The 9,602-nt window shown below is 36.1% G+C and overlaps 1 long non-coding RNA gene across 1 annotated transcript; it reads right to left on the bottom strand.

Annotated features, from left to right (window-relative positions):
- Positions 1–2,619: 2,619 nt before the first annotated feature.
- LOC308553270 lies at positions 2,620–8,388 on the bottom strand. The gene is made up of 3 exons (XR_013998222.1): positions 8,227–8,388; positions 5,851–5,905; positions 2,620–2,780 (listed from the first exon to the last, which is right to left on the bottom strand). It is a non-coding gene; the product is annotated as an uncharacterized lncRNA (long non-coding RNA).
- Positions 8,389–9,602: the final 1,214 nt, after the last annotated feature.

Below are 9,602 nucleotides of genomic sequence, written 5' to 3'. Positions count from 1 at the left end.
CTAATATTTATGTGAAATTTCAAGAAATACTGCCCTGGCCAGTGTGGCTCAATTGGTTAGGCACCATCCTGTGCAGCAAGAGGTTGCCTGTTCCATTTCCAGACAAGGGCACATACCAGGGTTGCAGGTTCCATCCACAGCGGGGAGCGTGCAAGAGGCAACCGGTCAGTGTTGTGGTCTCACATTGATGTTTCTCTCTCTCCCCTTTTCCCATACCCTCTCTAAAAATGAATAAACTATTAAACAAAAAAATACTAGGAATCCCTCATAGTCAAACCAGTCTTGAAAAGGAGAAAGTTGGAAGACTCACACTTCCTGATTTCAAAACCAGTTACAAATCTACAGAAATAAAAAAAGAATGATATTGACATAAAGACAGACATATTGACCAATGGATGAGATTAGAGTCCAAAAAGAAACATTTATGTATATGGTCCAATGATCTTCTGGAAACTTAGCAAGATCATTCAATGGGGAGAGGACAATCTTTTCACCAAATGGTGCTGAGAAAACTGAATCTTCATATGCAAAAGAATAAAAAATAGACCCTTTCTTAACACCATGTACAAAAATTGACTCAAAAGAAATAGAAGACTTAAATGTAGGAACTAAAATGATAAAAGTCTTCAAAAAAAACAGGAAAAAATACCACAAAGTTGGTTGGGTGTGGCAATGATTTTTTTGGATATGACACCAAAAGCACAGAAAAAAAAGAAAAACACAAACAAACTGCACTCCATGAAAATTAAAACCTTTTGTGTATCAAAAGACGCTACAGAGTAAAAAGGCAACCCATACAATAAAAGAATATATTTGCAAATCACACAGTTTGCAAATCATAATCTCATAAGGGATTAAAATCCAGAGTATATAGAAACTGCTAAAACTCAACAACAAAAACCACCAAATAATCTGAATCAAAAGTTGACAAGGAACTTGAACAGACCCCTCTCCAAATAGATATACAAATGGCCATGAAGCATAAAAAGAAGATTCTCCACATCGGTAATCATCGGGAAAAATGCAAATCAAAATCCACAATGCCATACCACCTCATGCCCATGAGGAAGGGCACTGTCAAAACCCCCAGAAAATAGTGTTAGTATGGATGTATAAAGATGTGGAACCTCTGTGCACTCTTGGTGAGAATGTAAAATGTGTAGCCACTGTGAAAAAGTTACTCCAAAAAATTAAAAATAGAATTACCTTATGGACCAGCACAACCCAACTTCTGGGTATACACACAAAAGAACTGAAGGCATGGTCTCAATTACGTATTTGTACACTCATGTTTACAGTAGCATTATTCACAATAGTTAAAAGGTGGGAGCAGCCCAAGACTGCCAAGAACACACACAGGGGAAAGGAAAATCTTTTCAATGAATGGTGTTGCAAAAACTATATACTCACGTGCAGAGAAGTGAAATTGGATCCTGATCTGACATCCTACCCCAAAATAAACTCAAACTGAATTAAAGACTTACACATAAGACCTGAAACTCTAAAATGCTGAGGAGAAAGCTCAGGTAAAAGCTTCCTGATTATGGCCGAGGCAGTGGTATTTCCATGATCCCCAAAAACACAGGCAGCAAAAGCAAAAATATACCACGGAATTGCATCAAACTAAAAAGCTCCTGCACAGCAAAAGGAATAATTAGCACACTGAAGAGACTATGTTATGCAAGGAAATATTTGTAAATTTTACACCTGATAAGGGGTTAATATAAAAAACGTATAAGTAAATCAAGTCAATAGCAAGAAAAGAAATAGCCCAATTAAAAAATGGACAATTATATAGATGTAAGTTCACAAAAGTCAAAATGTAAAACCATTTCCTCATGGCTTATTGCAGACAGGTTTGATCTCTGAGAGTTTTCTAAACTTACTCTGACAAAAGCATCACTTACCTCTTACTGGTGGGCATTTAGAAAAGGAAACTCTTAGTCTCTGTGGTGAGGTACTCCCACCCCTGACTCAGGAGCATCTCTGTGTATTGATGGGAAATCTGCAGGTCGTAATTATCTCCAGGGAAGATGATGGATTTCTAATCCATGTATACTGGTTTGAGGTATGGAAAAGTGTACCTATCTCAGTAAGAGCAAGATGGGGAGAGGGGACACTAAAGCAAGACAATCTTACCCAGAAAAGCTCAGCTTCAAGTAAAGAAAGAGCAGCAAAACCGGGTGCAGCAAAGGAAAAAAATACAGCCTAGACTGCAAGTTACATGAGGTCAAGAAAGTATCACCTGGAGACAGAACATTTATGTTTGACCAGAAACTCAATTAGAGCAATTCCTTGAAGATAGAAGGGATGCTAGTGAGTCTCTGGGGGCTTGGGGCTGGCCTTACCCAGCAACACTTCAAATCCAAAGCTTGCAATGGATAGGGAGGGGAATCACAAGCTGCTGGGGAGGTAAGGGCTGTAGGTGTCCTCTTTTGAGATGGGAGCAGTTAGCACAGCCATAGGCCCTGAGGGCGGCAGCACAGGGGACAATGGAATGTTCTCACCTCGGGATGCAACAGCCTCCCATGTTCAAAAGAGGCTGAACTGCTTATTTCCTACTAAAGGGTCACAGCCTGTAGAAGAATCAACAGACACAGGCCTACATACTTTCGCTCACAGGATTTATTTTGGTTTGTGAAAGTGAAAGCCATAAGCCATAACAAAAGGAGAGAAAAGCAGATTCTTTTCATTCTTGGATCAGACCAGCTAATGGTGAGTTTCTTGGTAATATCCTTTCTCCAACCTAAGGCTTTTTGACTTATTGCTTAGTCACTGATCTAAAGAAATACAGAAAACAGAAATGTTAAGTTGTAACTTAATAAAGCTGCCTAATTTTACTATGCACCTACAACGGTAGCATTTAATTAGTGTAATAAGACACTGGTTATACCACCAAAACCTATGTCTGTGCTCTGTGAAATTTGTAAACCCATTTCTTTTTCCTGCATCCTTTGTGATAGACACATTAAAAATATATTATGCATTGGCATTTATAAGTGTCTCATTTACATAGTCTCTATGCTTCACATGGTAAAAAGAAAATCACCAGCAAGGAAACAGAGAGGAAAAGAACAATAAAAACCTGTGAGAAATAAATTGTGAGTAATTGGTCCATTTTTATCTACAGAGGAGGAGTACTCCCAGAGTTCTCCAGCAGGTGACCCACATACACATGATCAAAAGCAAGCTCATCCTTCACTCCCCTCCACAGCGTCCTTCCAGCACCAAACTGGCTCTTTCCTGCTATACAGTCATAAGTAAAAGCGATGCTAATGCACTGTATCAGAAATGGCTAAGTCTTTGTAGTCCTTTGTTATTCTACCCCAAATATATCCATCACTCACCACTTAATTGACTCTACCTCTGTTACATCTCACGAAACTTTTTCATCTTCTCTTCCAAACCTGCCCTCATCACATCTTTCCTGTGTATTCCTTACTCCCGTAGCTGCTGTGCTCATCTCCGGTGCTGGCTGAATCTGACTGAACTTTCCCCTACTTCATTCCAGCACCATGCCATGCTAAATCCCTCTCCTACCACTTGGGAAATACTCTGACGTGTTCCCATTCATATATGAGGAAATGTAAACTCCTTATCAGGGCACCCCAGACACTTGCCTTGGCTCACGGTTACCTATGTAGATTTTATCTCTCGATGTTCATGAATTTTAAAATAAATTTTAAAATGTATTAAGAGTAAAATTTAGAAACGGGTCTGGGTTTACATCTTAGCATTCCTATCTTCCAATGTTTACCAATAAACATCATTTAGGTACTTTTTTTTACACTTTGCATCCAAACTGTCAATGCCTTCTGTTGGTTCACCTTACGAATTTATTCCTAAAACCATTTTTACTATTGCTCTCTGAGCTGCCGTTCTGTTTTGTCGTGGGTTACTGCAGTAGTACTTCACTGACTGGTTTCTCTCCTTTTAGTCTCTGTCCTTGCTTCTTTCAATAAAACAGCTTTTAAAAGTGTATGTCATGTGCCTTCTGGCTAACTCTGCTCCAGACAAACTGGCATCACTGTTATTTATCAAACATTTTGACTTTTTTTCTATTGGATCATTCTTGTTTGGAAAGCTCCTGCCCAGATATATGCACGAATAGCTCTGCCAGCTGCATTCCTGTGTAATATAGCGTTGATTTATAGCTGAAATGGAAACGCTCTATCTTTATGGATGTCTGCTTTCACACTTTGCCAAAATAAGGGCAGTGAGATTGATGATCAGCTATTTAAATTCTTTTTAAAAGGAACCTTGAGACTTTGTGTATGAGGTGTCTCTCTGACATCCATTACTTGCCTGCACTCTCTCTTGCTGTGCCGTATCCTTTGCATTTAAATTAAAGCCTCATGTGAGATGAACTTGTAAGTCCATGAGAGTCTTTCTAATATCTAAACTGGATAAATATTTTCACCTCCTTCAATTCTTTGCTTACATATTTCTTGTTCAATTGGGCCTACCTAGTCAACCATTTAAGAAAAAAATGACTATCGAATTCCTTCATCAACATCAACTCTTCCAATTACCCCTACTGCCCTAATCTTTCCCATCTGATTAATCAATGTCAATCCACTATATGATCAACTTATGAAATGTGTTTATTGCTTATGGACTGACTGCCTAACCCACTATTTCAAATTTTTGAGGCAAGATCTTAAAATAACCATAAAGTAGTGGTGGCAGAAGATGGCTGCAAAAAAAAAAAAAAAAACCAAGAAAAAAATATAAACCAAAGGAAACTATTGCATTTATGACTTAAGAGTTTGAAGAAATCAGAGGAATGGCAAGATCAGTAAGTATATTGCTCTAGGATAAAATGACTGAAGTTGGGTGGCAGCGATTAATTGAAGGGAAAACAACCCAGCATGAGGATGGACTGTGACTGGAGGATGTGAGAGGAAGACAGCGACCCAAGTGCCAAAATCCTCACCTAAGATGTGGATTTTCATAGAATAATTAAAGAAGAAGTAGGGATAGGTCTAGTCAGAAATAAGATTAATTTCATTCAGGGTAGGAGTTATAAATTTGTTCTCTGTGGCAGATAAGGAAACAGATCCATTGACTTAACTCTCTCAAACTCAGATACGGAAGAATGGCACATACGCTTCTGGATGAATTCTGACCTCACTCTTGGATGAATGTTTGAATCCTTCTATGTACTCCAAGAGATAGGTCTAATATGTGAAAGATCATGGTTTCTTTATACATATAAGTTAAAATTTGATAAATATTTGCAGATGCCTACTTTATTCCATCTTATAGCAAATAATTGCCTTTCTGCCTTGGAGAGTGCATGTAGCATTCACATATCAGGCTATATGAGTCAAGACTGTGGAATTATTAGTTTGAACCCTTGAGTCTGATTGTCTTAAAATCGAACTCCAAGAATTCCTAAAATTCTATACACATGGGGAATTATTTAAATTCTTATGTCTATTTTCTCATTTATGAAACAAGAATAACCATAACCATGGAATCTTAATGAGGAAGAAATATAAATGTTTGGAAACAATCTATGTAATTCTACCAACTGGAACCTTAAGTGAGTGAGCAGGATACATGACAACTCATAACTATTTTAAGAATATATTTAAATCTCTCCAAAGTCATTCCTATTTCAAGAAGATAAACAGCTGACAAATCTCTAATACTTGTTAACATTAACTATTTCTAAAGAGTATAAAGCAATGCTTGAGTTAGCTTTTGTTTTAGTATGTGATATTGACAAATAGGAGTGATGAGGGTGAAACGGAAAAAATAGGTCTCATACTGAGGTATTATTAAAGATTAAAAAAAACTATTTCAGCATGTTATTTTATCAATAGTTTGATTCTTTCATTTCACCTTTGACTCTGTGTATGACTCATTGCTGTTAGTCTTGCTGCCTTCTGACATAGATCTGTATAAGAGAAATAACATTAGTTTTATGTTTAGGAAACTTTGTAATCTTAAAATCAAGAAAAGTAACAATGGTATATTTATACTAATTACTCAAACAATCTATACCAAGACCCGCTTTGCTTCCCATATTCCACTCAGTGATCCCATATTTCTAATGTTGATCTAACAACTAAATATGTTAAGCATATATAATTTTAAACTAAAAATGATCCTCTATTTTCTCTATCTTCTCTACAAGGAAGGCAATAGGTATATTAACATGTCTATGACAGTGTACCTCCAAAGTTAAAAAGGTAATTTACATGCAAATTCTCAAATTCTTAACTTATTACCTTTCCAGTTATGATATTTCTATCAAAAACTATGTAAATAACTTTCTCACTTTCATTAATGAGGTCATTAGTGAGGCCTCTATGTCTTTCAGTTACATTTAGTTACATTTGGTGGTATTTTAGTCTTCATTTTTTTCTTTGGAAAACTCCAATATCTACACAGTTCCTGTCGAAGAGAAATGTCATGGTGCCCAGGTCTCTGCTACGTGACTACAGTTCCTTGGCCATGGGGTAATAAAGTCAGGTTGGAACACCTAACTCAGGGTTATAAATCCAGACAGAACACAGGTTGATTTTAGGCACACTTCCACACCCACTTCCTCCTGTCTCTTGATTATGTAAATAAAAAGGCATTGGTTTGGAAACAGATTATTGGTATTTTACTTGAAAACGAATCTAGACAAAGTTTAGATTGCTATCCTCTGCTATGTGCAAACAGAGCAGTCATTTTTCAGGTAATGGACACACATACACAAGAAGAGATGATGTCAATCATAAAGCCTTACAGTGATGGAATGACATAGTTGCTGAACCTGCAGTTCATTATACCGCCCATTGGTGCTTCAGCTCTACATCATTTCTTTCTTTTTTTTTTTTTAAATATGTCTTTACTGATTTCAGAGAGAGGAAAAGAGAGGGAGAGAGAGAGATCGAAACATCAGTGATGAGAAAGTCGTTGATGGAGCCCGTAACCGGGGCACGTGCCCTGACTGGGAATCGAACCCCAATCACCTAGATCCTAGGTCGATGTTCAACCGCTGAGCTACGCCCAGCCGGGCTACATCATTTCTTACCCTTGCAACCCTGAACCCACCTAGTGTTGCTCTAACACTTAGACTGTCATGACCAGTTTTAGTTATTTATGATCAGTCATTCCCTATTACAACATCTCATTTAAAAGTCAGGTTTACTTCCAGCAACTATTCAGATTTGTCCAAGAAGTCTTAAGTAAGACACAAGAAGACTTAGGCCAGATATTCATTCAGGTCAATTTATAATAATTTGATGATTATGTAAATGTCTACATCAATCAGGCAGAATACTACACTGAATTTAACTAGTTCCTTCTAACTTGTTTATAAATAAAATTAACTAACTTAGGAGATCGACGTGTTGACGAAGATTTTCTATCATTATTTTATTTATCTCTCCAAAAGTAAGAAAGAGAACCACTTTCCTTTATCATGGAATAAAGAGACCCACTTATTTATATTTCATTCTGCATTCTCATTTTCTTTTCTTTTCTTTTTTTAAAAAATATATCTATTGATTTCAGAGAGAGGAAAGGAGAAGGGGGGAGAGAGGTAGAAACATCAATGGTGAGAGTCATTGATCGGCTGCAGCCCACAACCCGGGCATGTGCCCTGACCAGGAATCGAACCCCTATGGCCTGGATCCTAGGTCGACGCTCAACTGCTGAGCCACGCCCGGCCAGGCTGCATTCTCATTTTCTTGAATAGTCACTAATCAAGTTGCAGTGTGTATTGGTGTTACTGTTAAAGAAAAAAGCTGTGCAAGTACCTTAATTCTAACTTCAGAAACACGTGAGCAATATTAATTATGTATAAACTGGGCAGTATCCTGTGTTATCTCCCTCATTCTGTGCTATCTTGTATTTTTCTTAACTTCTACATATACTGTACACAAAATTTGCTTCCGTATCTCTATTGATCTCCTTGGTATACCAGAATGTGGGGTTGCTTGGAAAATAGAAAAAACCTCCTAAAACAATTATAGCCAAGTAGTTTTCTATTTGAAAGGCACTGAGGATTTACTGAGTAGCTTCAGTTGTCCCTGGGCCCATGTGCACATGAAGGATACCTACCTGCCTGAAATCTGAAAAAATAAAATTATATACTAAGACTCAATATTTCGACAAATCAATCCAACCCATCCCAGAATTTCTGCTTGTAATATCCTGAATTACATTTGAATTCTTCTCACAATGCATTTTAATATAAACATGAGAAGTAATAAGTTTACTTACCCTTCACTTACTGTTTCCTCTCTTTTCCAAAATTTCATTTTATTCCATTTAAGAGCAATGATGGCAATTAACATAAGGCCAGTTAGAAAAATGCAGAAACTGATAAAGAGACCATTTTTTTGAGCAGCAGTACGTGGTTCTTTTATAGGCAAGCTTACAATTTTTCCTGAAAACATGAGAGTACCATTTAACATTTTCAAAAATTATATTCAAAGCATATTAGAATTTTAATTTATAAAAATTTGTGATTCTAATAATGCAGTCATGGAATGAATAAAATTAAGTTTAATAGTATTTTCCAATATTCTGTAACTTTGCCATAAAGTGCTTTACATAATTATGTCACTCTACATATATCAATATCACTCTCATACTTTATTTTAAATCATTACATGTATAATTTTTATTTTTGTTTTAATTCTAATACATTTTATCATATTCCCTTCTGTGAACTGCTGCTGAGCACATATGAAATTGATATTACTACCTAATAGTTTCTTCTATTGAAAATATAGAACATACAAAAGAACCATTTAAAAAAATGATTTAATGAAAAATTATTGACATAACTGAAGGTGAATTGTAAAGCACAATTAATGATAGTAAACTAGGTTAAGTTTTCATATTATCTGTATAAAGTGATATTGTCTTAACTTTGATTATGTTAGAAAAATAGATATTCCCTAGGTGTTAGAAGACATTTCTGAAAAATTTTTAAATCTATGGAAACTTGGTCCAATTTAACAAAAGAAATAATCTAGACAATTAAAATACAGAAAACTAAATTAAGCAATCAGAATTACCACCAACATAACTGTGATAACATTAAATGTAAACAAAATTAATGCCCCAAGTAGGAGAAAAGTTCAATAACTTTAAAACACACACAGTCCAATTACATGTTGATAAGAAGTGATTTAACTGAAATAAAGTGATTCAGAATGTTTTATGTATTAGAGGAAATAAATTGTCAAGTATATGCAAAAATATTGAAATCATGCAAATAGGCAGCAGTCTTACACTATGGTAGAACTCAAGACTTTTAAAACTCTCCTTTCCCTGCTACATCCATCAGAAAAGGTCAGTTCTCCATTAGTCCAAGTTCAAAATATCGTATTGGAAGTAGATCTTTCTTCTCATGTACTAAAGGCTAATTAAAGAAATTGCACCTACTTATTGAATTGAGAGATGTCCATTACCCTAAGGAAGAATGGTAAGGCTTCCACTTTAGCTATGATGGACTTTTTCCATTAAATGGTGCCAATCCAGCTCTCTTACAATAAAAATATAAAACGAGACAATCTACATGAAGGAAATGATTTCTGGAAGTCAACAGGAAATGCAAAACTATACCTGAAGGAAGGAAAATCTGATGT

This window comes from Miniopterus schreibersii (genome assembly GCF_964146895.1).
Source record: "Miniopterus schreibersii genome assembly, chromosome: 2".
Classification (NCBI taxonomy): Eukaryota; Metazoa; Chordata; class Mammalia; order Chiroptera; family Miniopteridae; genus Miniopterus; species Miniopterus schreibersii.
The sequence above is the reverse complement of the archived record's forward strand: the minus strand, read 5'-3'. Positions and strand labels throughout refer to the sequence as shown.